Raw genomic sequence first — 11869 nt, 5'->3', positions numbered from 1 at the left:
ATTACCATAAAGTCAGATACAACTGATGTGTAAGCATTTACTAAGACATAATTAAGTATATGAACCATAAATATTGCATCAATGCAAGATGAGTAGATATTCTAAAAGTTATTATTCATTCCCTATAATCCATAAACTTTTGATTTTAGAAATTTCAAATCAATATACTTTTAGCTATTTGGATACAAAGATTTGGTATGAAGAGGTAACACAGATGAGTTATATAAAGATTTGCAATACCAAGTACTTCAATCTGTCTGAAATTCCAGGAAGAAAGTCACTATTCTTTGATATGGAATATTAGCTATGCTGTGTAGCTCCAAACAATGGCACCTTCGCTAGGTGATTCATTCATAGCATAACTCAATTGTAAATGGATACAGCATCAAAGGCATAATTAACAGTTTAAATAAATTATCAAAAAGAAAGGAAAGTGTTTATATGCTTTGTATTAAAATGTTTGCCCATAATTTAGGGTTCAGCATGTGTCATTACTGTACAAATATAAAAGCATTCATTTAAGCTTATTGGAGATTACTGTACTTAGAGTATTGATCCTTCTTGCTCTCCCGCGAGTGGATTATGCAATATTTAATGTGTGAGGCTGACATGGGATATGAACTTTCCTGGTTACTAATATCTCTTTCTTCTTATGACAGTAGGGATTCATGTAAGATGTTCATTAGGAAGGCCAGAGGGGCTGCTGTGGAAATGTGTTCCGCGAGGAGAAGAGCGCATTTGCCAGACTGTTGAAGGAATCTGGGAACCTTATCTGTCTTTCTTTATTGTTTCTCTCAGAGGGTTTATATGACCCAATGCAGCAAAAAGAACAGAGTCATTAAAAAGCTATTTAGGATATGGATGGCATAACTGGATGCAAACATGCTGTTCTCCCAGGGCTGAAACACTTAGAACAAGTGACTACAGCAGTTAATTATCTGGATATCTTCTTTGCATTTTACATAATGTTTCCAGATTCAGAAGAACTGTTTCAGTACTGCTGAAGACTTTACATTCAAGCGTATATTTACCAATTGTATTTTTTCTGTTAAGCTTTCAGCACACAATAATTAATTTATTATTTATGATGATTTTACTTTCCTGATGTTTTCCCTGGGACTATGGAACTGAAAGCAACCAACGTATGCTATAGTTTCAGAATACAATGAAATGATGATGTTCATTAGAAGAAGAAATAACACCCCCCCCCATATTCTGTAGTTGGATCATTAAAACCTTTTAAAGTGATAAGCCCTTCTACAGTTCCTTGCAATAGTGGTGAAACTTTTTATAATCATTTCACTCTGAAGTATTTAACTTTCTTTCATGCACATAAAAACTAAAACCCGTGGAATCAGGAATATATAACCCACAGTAGGCATTTTTTCATGTTTATTGAAATTTGTATTTGGAAAAAAAAACTCAAGCCTTCAAAAAAGTAAGTTTCAACTGTGTACTGTGTTTCAGTGACCCACAATGCTGAGAGTCAGGGTACAGGAAGAGGTTTGCATGTTTTACAGCTGTGATAGTAAGCAGATACGCAGTTTAGTTTTGTATTAGTTTTCTTTAATGTTCAGAATAATAAACTAATCTCGCTATGCCAATTATTTGAATCTAAGTAAATTAAAAGTAAGTTAAGGTTGGTTTTTAGTGATGAAATAGTTCAAAAGACTGCAGCTTTTTTTCCTAAGTGCATATCAGGACTAAGGTTTAGAATTGCATGTCTGGAGAAACGATTCATAATCTGCTTTTCTCTCCCTTTCATTTTTGTACGTATTTATTTTGGCCAGCTGGCGAGACAGATCTTTTTCAGGGGTTCAGCCTTCCAGTCTGAGTTTGGTTCTCCCAAACCAATCTTGGATCAAATTCCTGTCTTACTGGCTCTGGTGTCTGAACGGTGTTGATGTCACAGGGACATGGTGACCCAGTTGCCTGTCCCCAATGGGTTGAAGCTTGCCAAATGAAGGGCTTAGGTAGGCGGCCAGGGGAAAGAAGGTGGAGTAGAATCCTCCAATACCCTGTCTCGCCCTTGCATTTTCCATGTCAGCTGTTTAATATGAGAGGATGAGATGTCTCCTGAGGAATTGATTCTGACTGCTTGTCTTTTTTTTTTCTTTACTTTGTCTGATGTGCTCACAGACTGGTCTGCAGAGCTGGGGATTGTGAAGGTATCCATGTTCTGGAAATACTACCATGGCTTTGATTTCAAAAAGATTGTAAAATTTTGTTCCTGATTTTTATTTGCAGTTTTTAAAAATGGTTTAATTAATTAACTAATTAATCTGGAGACAGGTTCTCGTGCAGCCCAGGCTGGACTCAAACTTCCTATGTACTTTATGCTAGCCTTGATCTTGTGACTTCCACTGCCACCGCCACATAAGTACTGAGATTATTTGTTTGCATTACCACCCCTGGATATACCGGGCTTTTCACTTTTTGAACTCTTTGGACCTTAAGCATCAGAGTTGGTCTGAGAAATGGCCTCCTTTCTCTGGGAGCCTGAGAATTCAGAGCCGGGCATCACTTGAAAAGATTGAGATACTTGAGGAACAAATTCTTGCTTAGGTAGAGCAGACTGAGTGGGAGGAGCTGACTATAGCATCAGCTGGGACTTAAGTACACAAACCACAATGTAAATGACTTTATACTTCATATTCTCATAACTTTTTATGTGAGGTCCTTAGCCGATGTAATAAACAGAGATGTTTACAATGGAGACCTTTGAAGATGTCTGTCTATCTCCATGGTCACCTACTACTGAGTGACTCATTTTACCTCTTTCTATGGAGCTGGTTCAGAGAAGACACAGCTGCAGACATCAGAATGTTTTTCCAGTCCCCTGTCCATTTGCTGCATGACCTCAGATAACTGCTCTGAACCTACTTTCTAATCTTCAGGAAAAACCTTCACTCTCCTCCTAGCCCTAAGGTCTATGAATTTGGTGGGAATAATATTACCTGCTCAGTCTACCTGACTGTGTTGTTAGGAGAGTTAAAGGAGATCATATTTGTGAAACTACTCTATAAACCCTCTGCAGAAGATTAAGGAACGTGATACTGCTAATTCCCTCTGAAGAATCAGAATAGCTTGCGATTTGCTTTTAATCTTCCAGACTGTGTATATGTCTTTTGTATTTAGATCTTTACTAATGCTATCCACAAAGCAAGACATAGAACAGACTAATCCTTCCTTACTGGATGTTACCCCAAGTGTGGCCCTAAAACAGTGTATGGGGAAGGCTTTATTATTATTATTTTAGAAAACAGTTATGAAGTTAGTTCCTGGTATCCAGGGTTCATGGATTCAGGACTCCCTCCCCTTCCCACTCCTTTCAAAGTTCTGAGAATCCATTCCACTCTAGAGACAGCTTAAACAGCACTAAAACTCAGCATTTGGTGATGATGTGGGGTGCAGAGTGGGGATGAGGGGATGAGAAAGTGCTACCCAGAGCAAAGTACAGTCAGGCAAGGGAAGAAATAAGGGACTGTAAGTAACGACTACATGAGAGAACACTCATAGCCTAAAGGGATATAATGGTATCCTCTGTACTTGTTTGTTATCTGACACATGGTACTGTGTTAAATCTTCTATGTAGCTATGATAATGGAAGAACAGTTTTGTATTTTTCCAAACTCATAGAATAAAGTAGAAACTAAAATGTCCCCAATGTTGCTTCCTGCCTATCATATAGGCAGCTTTATCTATCCATCTGTCTATCTTCCTATCATCTATCTATCTATCTATCTATCTATCTATCTATCTATCTATCTATCTATCTATCTATCTGTAGGAATTCCTACCGCCAGTAGCCTTTACGATACCCACCCACTTGGGTGTGTCCTCATATATTATATATGCTGATGTAAAGCATGTGTCCGACCTCTTTCCTGGCTGCTGGTTTCGTTTGCTGTTCCCCATTCAAAGGGAGATTGTGGTTTGTGAGTCTACTCTAAATAAATAACCCTTTATTATACTCAGTTCTGAGTTTACCCCTAAATAAATAACCTTTTTATTATACTCAATTCTGAGCTAGTGTGGGATTTCTTTTTTAGCGTCTTTCTTCTTTATATCTATCTATCTATCTATCTATCTATCTATCTATCTATCTATCTATCTATCTTCTATCTTCTGTCTGTCTATCATCTATCTATCTATCTATCTATCTATCTATCTATCTATCTATCTATCTATCTATCTATCTATCATCTGCCTACAATCACTTGTATAACTATGAGTAGTATAAAATGAGAATATTCTTTCTACTAAATTCTTTAATTCTTCATGCTCATTAATATCATCTTGCCAGAAAAACTACATTTCTTGACAGCAAAAACAATATCTTGGGACCTTTTCATATTCTTCACTGTACTTAACAGTATTGAAAATGGTGCTTGACTCATCGTAGGTGGTTGAAAACTTAAACGGATGGCCAAGTGCATGATAAGATAGAAAGGTATAGCACTGGAGTCAGAAGTGAGATTTGGCTTATGGTTAAAATTGAGGGTTTATCAACATCATCCAGCTGATGGGGAAGATTGTTAAGATATTACAAGGTGGTACCAAATGCCTAGCAAGGAGTGTTCTAATAACCTTCTTTTTGTACATTGCTCTATATTCTGGATCAATTCATGTCACCAGTCCATCAGGAGGGGCCACTAAAAACAGGCTTAGAAAAAAACTAGAGCTAGGGAGTGGGTCGGATCACTTGAAAGGACCAGCAGTGTTTATAATGGTGCTGAAATTTAATTTTAGGGCTGACCTTTCATTTGACATTTTAGGTAATGCTATGGATGTGTGCAGTTATTTGTTCTTAACATATTTTTCATCTTTTTGGGGCACTAATCTGCTTAAATTCAATGTCAATAAAAGAATAAAGTAATTTTTTTATTTTAAAGCTTCCCTTTTGAAAACAGTTCATTCACAATAGCAACAAAATATGCAATGCATATGAATTAGCTTAGGAATTGTTCTTGACTATGAGAAGGACCAAAACTTTATGATGAGGGAGAAGGTTTAGAAAGGTCACATTCTGAAATGAGAAGAGTTCATCGTATATAGATGCTGATTCTTCCAAATTAATATCTGAAGTTAAAAATTCTATTGAAAAGCTCAATGATTTAAAGATTTTAAAACTTGACAATGAATTTTTAAACTTGATTTAGAAAGAAATGAATTGGTTGGATTAGGAAAGTGGAAGAGCTTGAATGCGTGGAAGCTGAGATTGTGGAGTAGTAAAGTAAATGTTTGGGTGCTCTTAGGAGCAGCTAGACACTACCTAGGGTCAAAGGTGCATTAAGGTCATAATCCAGCACTTTCACTCATGAGGATGTATTCTTAAGGAAACCTATACAAAGGTTTTCAGAGACAGACAAGAGTATCCGTCAAGTGATACATCCCCTTATAATGGGCTCTTCTGAGATGATGAATGTAGGCACTAGAACTACGTGTATCAATCATATAAACTTTACAGACATAATGGTAGGCAACAACAATAAAAACAGTGAACAATATTAACACACAATATCAATAAAACTTTCCAAAAATGTGGCAAATACCAAGGACAGTGACAGGACAGCAGTCATCTCTCTTTATTGAGGAGTAACCAGGGACATACAAGAGGCAGCAACTGTTTTGCTGATACTAAAAAGCCATAAGATTGATGAGAGATCTATAGGTGCTTTTAAAAAATTATTTTATATGCTTTTATATATGGCTGAATGTTTTCACAATGTGTTGAAAAATGTTAAACACAGATGTGTGAGACAAACAACCAGACAAAATAAACCACTAGGATCTCATCATATCAGCCTTTATAGGGTGTGATAAGAACATGGGACCAGCCAAAGAATAGAATCCTGGTAGAAGACAAGTCAGAAAGCCTAGACGGATTCATTTTGCCTGTAAAATTGGGTATGTAATTATGTGGGGGAAATGGTGGGAAGGGATGGGAGTTCTGCTAAGCCGTGTTGGGCCAACTGGATAGCTACTTGCCAAATATGCAGGGGAAACCCCTCCTCTGTCACCAAAATACAAAATCACTTCCAAGGAGTCCAAGGCTATCTAATATAACTTAGCCGCCAAAGCCAGAATTGTGCAAACAGAAAGGTACATAAACTTTGACTAAATTTAATTTCTCTACATGAATGCACTTCAATAACGGAAACACAAACATATTAAAATGTGTATTCTGCAGGGCAAGGAAGCACTTGGGAGGTAAAGGTTAGCTCAGGCTACATGAGATTGTACCTCAAAAATATATATAGTAAACACACACACACACATATCACACACATATATATATACATGCATATAAAATCCAGCATATATATAATTGCTAAAAGTAAAAAATTCCAGGTGTGAAAATTTCAAGTATAAGGGAAATAATTTTAAAAAAATTCAAAATAATTAAAAAAGGAAAAAAGTCACAAATTATATGTATATAAAATGTTCAATATCAAAGATTGAGGACAAATTAAAGAAAATAAGATATATCTTCATTGGCAAATAATAAAATAATATTTGGTTTTTAAGAAAGAAATCACTTTCATTTATTAGAGAAAGGATACCAAATTGTCTTATGATTTTTGGGAAAATTTGTTAGTATTTATTAAAAACCTTTAAAACATGTCTTTTGTTTGACTGAGAAATTAGCCTTCTCTAATTTTTTTCCTAAGGAAATAATTGAAAATTTAAGTAAGTATTAGATATCAGCATCAAAACTGTGCTTTTAAAATTGGAAGATTGACATCAATCTAAATGCAGAAAAGGATATAAATGTAAAGAATTGTGGTATATTTATATGGAGCTGTTATTTCTTTATTAAAACATATAGTCTTTGATGGCATGCTCAATTTATTTTCCCTCATTTTGCTAGTGTACATTTTCCCTAAAATATTTTGCTATATTTGAGATGTGCATTCTAAATTTTTAAAAACAGAAAATATTACGTTTGATTTCAAGTTCCTTTTGGGTTCTAAATTCTGAAATCAAAGATAATCTTATGAGCTGCTTTAGTGGCATGAAACTATTTCCTGCCAATAGAAATGATCAATTCCAGTGTAATGGCTGCCTCGTGGAGCCGTGACCATTGTTCTAACTTCATAGTCTCAAGTCTGTAAGATATACAACATTGGCTTTGTTATATGCTCAAAACAAAACTCGCGATGGCATCATGATGTTTTACTCTTATTACATGGTTAATGAGAAAAACACCCATATAGTGGACAGCTTTAAAAAGGTTTAAGAGGCGACTATGCACTAATGGCTTTGTAAAATATTTGAGTGAAGTAAGAGGTTATGACTGGGTCTGTGGGTTATGAAAGAATTCCCTGAGCACATATCAAATCTGGTAGCCCAAGAGAAAATTCTGGATAATAGGAGGAACTAGATTTGGAATTGAAAACTAGATGATCTTGGGACTGGAGGGAGTTAAGAACACTGGCTGCTCTTTCAGAGAACCCAGGTTCAATTCCCAGCATAGCACCTCACAACCATCTATAACTCCAGCCCCAGGAGATCTGATGTCCTCTTCTGTGCCTCTATGGACACTTGTATGCCTGTGGTATCCAAATACACATCAGGCAAGCACCCATACACATAAATTGAAAAAGCAATCTAGATAACCTTGAGTGGACATCTACTGAGTTTTTCTATTAGTAGAGATTACTATAATGTTTGGTCATGACTGTAGCCCTGTAGGAAAAATTGTCTTGGCTACTGAGTTAGGCTAACTATCCTAAAGTGGCCATCATACTTCATGAAGGACTGGGGTTCTCAGCTCATTTCCCCACTGTCTCACTGTCTGATCTCACTTCATACAGCAGCCTGCGTATCTCTGTCAGGTAGTACCATCGTCCTCCACTGAGAATTATATTTATCTATTTACTTTTACGTGTGTGTGTGAGAGAGAGAGAGAGAGAGAGTGTGTGTGTGTGTGTATGTGTGTGTGAGTATGTGTGTGAGTGACTGTATGAGTGTGCATATGTATGAGTGACTGTGTGTGTTTGTGTGTTACTGTGTGTGACTGTGTGTGTATGTGTGTGACTGTGTGTATGTGTGTGAGTGCATGTGTAGTGTGTGTGTGTGTGAACATGTGTGCAGGGGTGGTGATGTGGAGCACGTGGAGGTCAGAGGACAATTTACAGAATTTACAGGAATCTTCCACTATTTGGTTCAATCTTCCAGGGAGTGAGCTCAGGTTGTCAGGGTTGGGAGCATAGCCTTTCTTACTAGCCCAGCTATCCCTTAAAGCCTCATCAGCTTATAAGAACATGCCCAGTGTCTTCCAGCCCCACACCATCCTCACAGTGATTTTATCAGCCTTGAACTCATGCAAGCACCTTTTAAATTCTCTCAGCAGAGAGATCTGCTTTTTCCTACGTGACTAGTTATACTATCATATTAAACACATATCTGTGTTAATATGACCCAACATCTGTCTCTAACCTACATTATGAATATTTGTGCACTTAGTGATTAGTGTAAAAGCAAGACTTATGCTCAATTTAACTAATAATTTAATCATTAATTATAATTAATACAGTTGATTACAATTATAGATCATTGGCATAACAATTAAATAAATTAATGGTAAAGCAATAATTTATTTTATACTTAGCCCACTACATAGGGATATAAACACTGACTGAATTAATGAATAAATACATAAATGAATAATGAATAAAACACTCAAGACCTTTGTCACCAAATCACTGAGTTCATCTACTTCTAGTCTGTTTCTGAGCTCCGCAAGTCTGAGGTAATAGAAGACTGTACATTAACTTGTGACGTGTTCTGTTGGTTCTTATCTCTGTCACTGATCTGGAGATTCAGATCAATTCACAGAAAAATTCTGAAGGTCCCTGGATGCCACGTTATGGGACTAAGAAAAACCCTGCTGGTTATCATGTCATTGTTGACATCTGTTTCTCCCAGCTCTGCCTTACTTTGGTGTCTCCTCTGTTGCTGAAAAGACGTCCCTGCGGTGCCCACTGGTGTGCCCTGCTCCTATGGGTCTCCTTTACTGCTGACAGGATTGATTCCTCCAGTGAGTACAGATGGTTCCTGGGGGGTTGGAACAGACAGGCGTAAGGACCTGAGACTGGATCGTTCTCAGCCCACTGACTTTGATAGCCCACCTTCCGATTTCTTTCTCCCATCCCCTTATTCTGTGGATGCTAGCTATTATGAGACCTTGGTCTTCACAGTGAGGAATCTTAAAACTAGAAAAGAGTGGTCAAAGGCAGCAAACTAATCCCTTCATCATTTTAGGAGCAAACAAAGTCAAGCATTTCCATTTACAAACCTCCACGGAGGGAGGGTGTACACTCTGCGATGTCCCAGGGGCTGAAAAAGACAGTGTTCACACACTCAGTGTTTGCAGGCATTTAGTGTCCTTCCTGGCTGGCTCGGAGCCATCCTTTGGCACCTTTAGAAACTTTGGCTTCAGGGCAGCCAGTGTCCCTCTGGGCCAGAGAAATGTCGCCAAGGCCAGAGGCCTGTCTGCTTGAGGTGCTGTGGGGTGGAGGGACAGTAGAAGGCAAAATCGCCTCTGCGGCCAGGTTAGCATGTTTTCCTCCACAGCGAGAAAAGATGCCTTGGTGTTCTGCACTTCATTTCCTCTGAGCTTCTACCCTCTCTCCTAATGCTGGCAAGTGCATGAGTGTGGCGAGAAGACTGGCAAGCGGTTCACAAGGCAGTAAAGGTTAAAGTATAGTGGAGATTGTTTAGTGCGGAACTGTAAATATTTGTTGGAAGGTTTGCGGAGCTGCTTCTTTTGATACCTCTAATCCACCGAGACAGAAATAACTTCAAAGCCATGCCTAGTCTGACTTGGTCCTCAACCAACGGAAAAGATCAGCTCCTGCTAAAATGTTTTCACTGGTAGCCAGGCAGCCTGCCTTAGCAGGCGTTCTGCAGGATGAGTCAGAATTTAATTGTCTTTGGGCGCTCGCGCATCTGCTTGGGAACGTCTACAGGGCAGAAGCCGAGCTGCATGAATAACTGTGAAGGAGACTTTGCGTTTACACCGTTCCAAGCTGTCAGTAGCGGAACGAAAAGTGAGGTTTGTGCCTGTTCAAAAGGACGGGCTCAGCCAGCTGGGCTGCCTCTGCAGAACCAGGAGACTTCCCTGGCTGGGCTGTTTGGAGCAGAAGGAAAGGCTTTGGGATTCGCTAGTGGTTGTAAAGCAGAGGTTTCCAAACTGACCCAGAGCCCTGGGCAGCTGAAGATTTTCCAGGCAGAAGGGAGGAAAGGGAACTGGAATTTATTTTAAAAATTAAGGTGGGCTTAATGGATTTTGATAGTATTAAAAATATTTTAAACTGATTTGAACAACCAATGCTAAATCCAGTTCTTTAATTTTTTTCTTTCTTCAAAGTACACTTTAATTTTTATTCAATTCATTTCCAAAAGTAATGAAGGACACACCAAGTTACTAGAATCCATATTGTCATATAGGCAGAAAATGGGTTTCGAGAAATTTATTATGTCACACTAATGATCATGATAGAAAGTGAGTGGAGTTTTGTAAACATTCCTCAGTGTTTACAACTTTAGCATCTTAACTTTTATTGCTACTGTTACTACTATTTCTTTAACAGACTCCATTCATTACATGAATTGCTAGTTACAAAGAAATACTAATTCTATTCTCTTAAATGCCATGCCACAACTAAAATTCTATTATCAGACAACTTGGCTTAGCGTTGAAGAAGCTTTAGAGGCTGGAGGATCTCTGTCTGAGGCTGTCTTTTCCCCTAGTCAATGCCTCTTGGATTTTAGGTTAGCTTTTGAAGACTGACCATAGGCTCCTAACTACTGTTAACCAGGATGGCCTATTATGAATTTTCAAGGGGGAGGGAGGAAGATGGCAAAGGGAGAGGAGGAACACTTAAAAAAAATGAGAACAGATTTTATTTGAAAAATGTCAAAAAGGTTTAAAAGCAGAAGAATATTAAATTTAAAAATGTTTAAATGGGATATTTGATAAGGAATTTGATTACCCAATCCTGGTTTATTCTATTTATAAAAAGTGAATTATGAAGCATGTCGGTGTTACTAAGAGAATTAAAATTATTAAAAGATAGCATGTAGCATCTATGTGCTCCATGACAGCCATTCCTCTGCTATCATTGAATTGCTAACAAAAGCTACTAGTAATACTCTATGACATATATTTAGAAATTAATTTAATAATCCATAATAATTCAGCTATTCAGTAATTTATTCATAAAGCATTTATTGAGTCAGTATATAAAGAAGCAAGCATGATGAACATGCAAGTTTCAGGTTCTAGAATGACGGAGATTATATTCTGGTGGACGATTTAGGATAGAGAAAGAAACATAATTGTTCCAATGTCTTTAGTTAGAAAGACTGGGTACTTTTCTCTTTAACTAGGAAATACATCTCTACTGAGAAAGTTATTTGGAAGGACAGTATGTTACATTATTGTTTATACCCATTATGGTATGAGGAACCCTATCAAAGTAGGTAGAACAAAATTATTGCTATAAATCATTATTATTTTACTAGTATTATCTCTTGAGTTTTGAGGGTTGATGGGGCTCAGATGGCCAGTTCTTTCTCAAGATCCCAAAGTAGTTTCAGTCAGTTGGTAGTTGAGACTGACAAAATCTGATGGAACCACTGGCCTTACTCACATGCTTAGCATTTGATGTTTGTTGTTGGCCAGGTGGGAATGTCAAGCAGATTGGCCCATGGCTTGAGTTTCTTAATGGTGAATCCTCTAGGAAGGGTCTTTTTCAGAAACCTAGATTCTTCAGACTCTCAGTCTTGAAACTTTTACAGCAGTGGAAACTTCTGCCACTTAAACAAGGCAGACCAGATTGAAAGGGAAGTGCCTATC

The sequence above is a fragment of the Chionomys nivalis genome, chromosome 10, assembly GCF_950005125.1.
Source record: "Chionomys nivalis chromosome 10, mChiNiv1.1, whole genome shotgun sequence".
Lineage (NCBI taxonomy): Eukaryota > Metazoa > Chordata > Mammalia > Rodentia > Cricetidae > Chionomys > Chionomys nivalis.
This window is presented reverse-complemented; position numbering follows the sequence as displayed.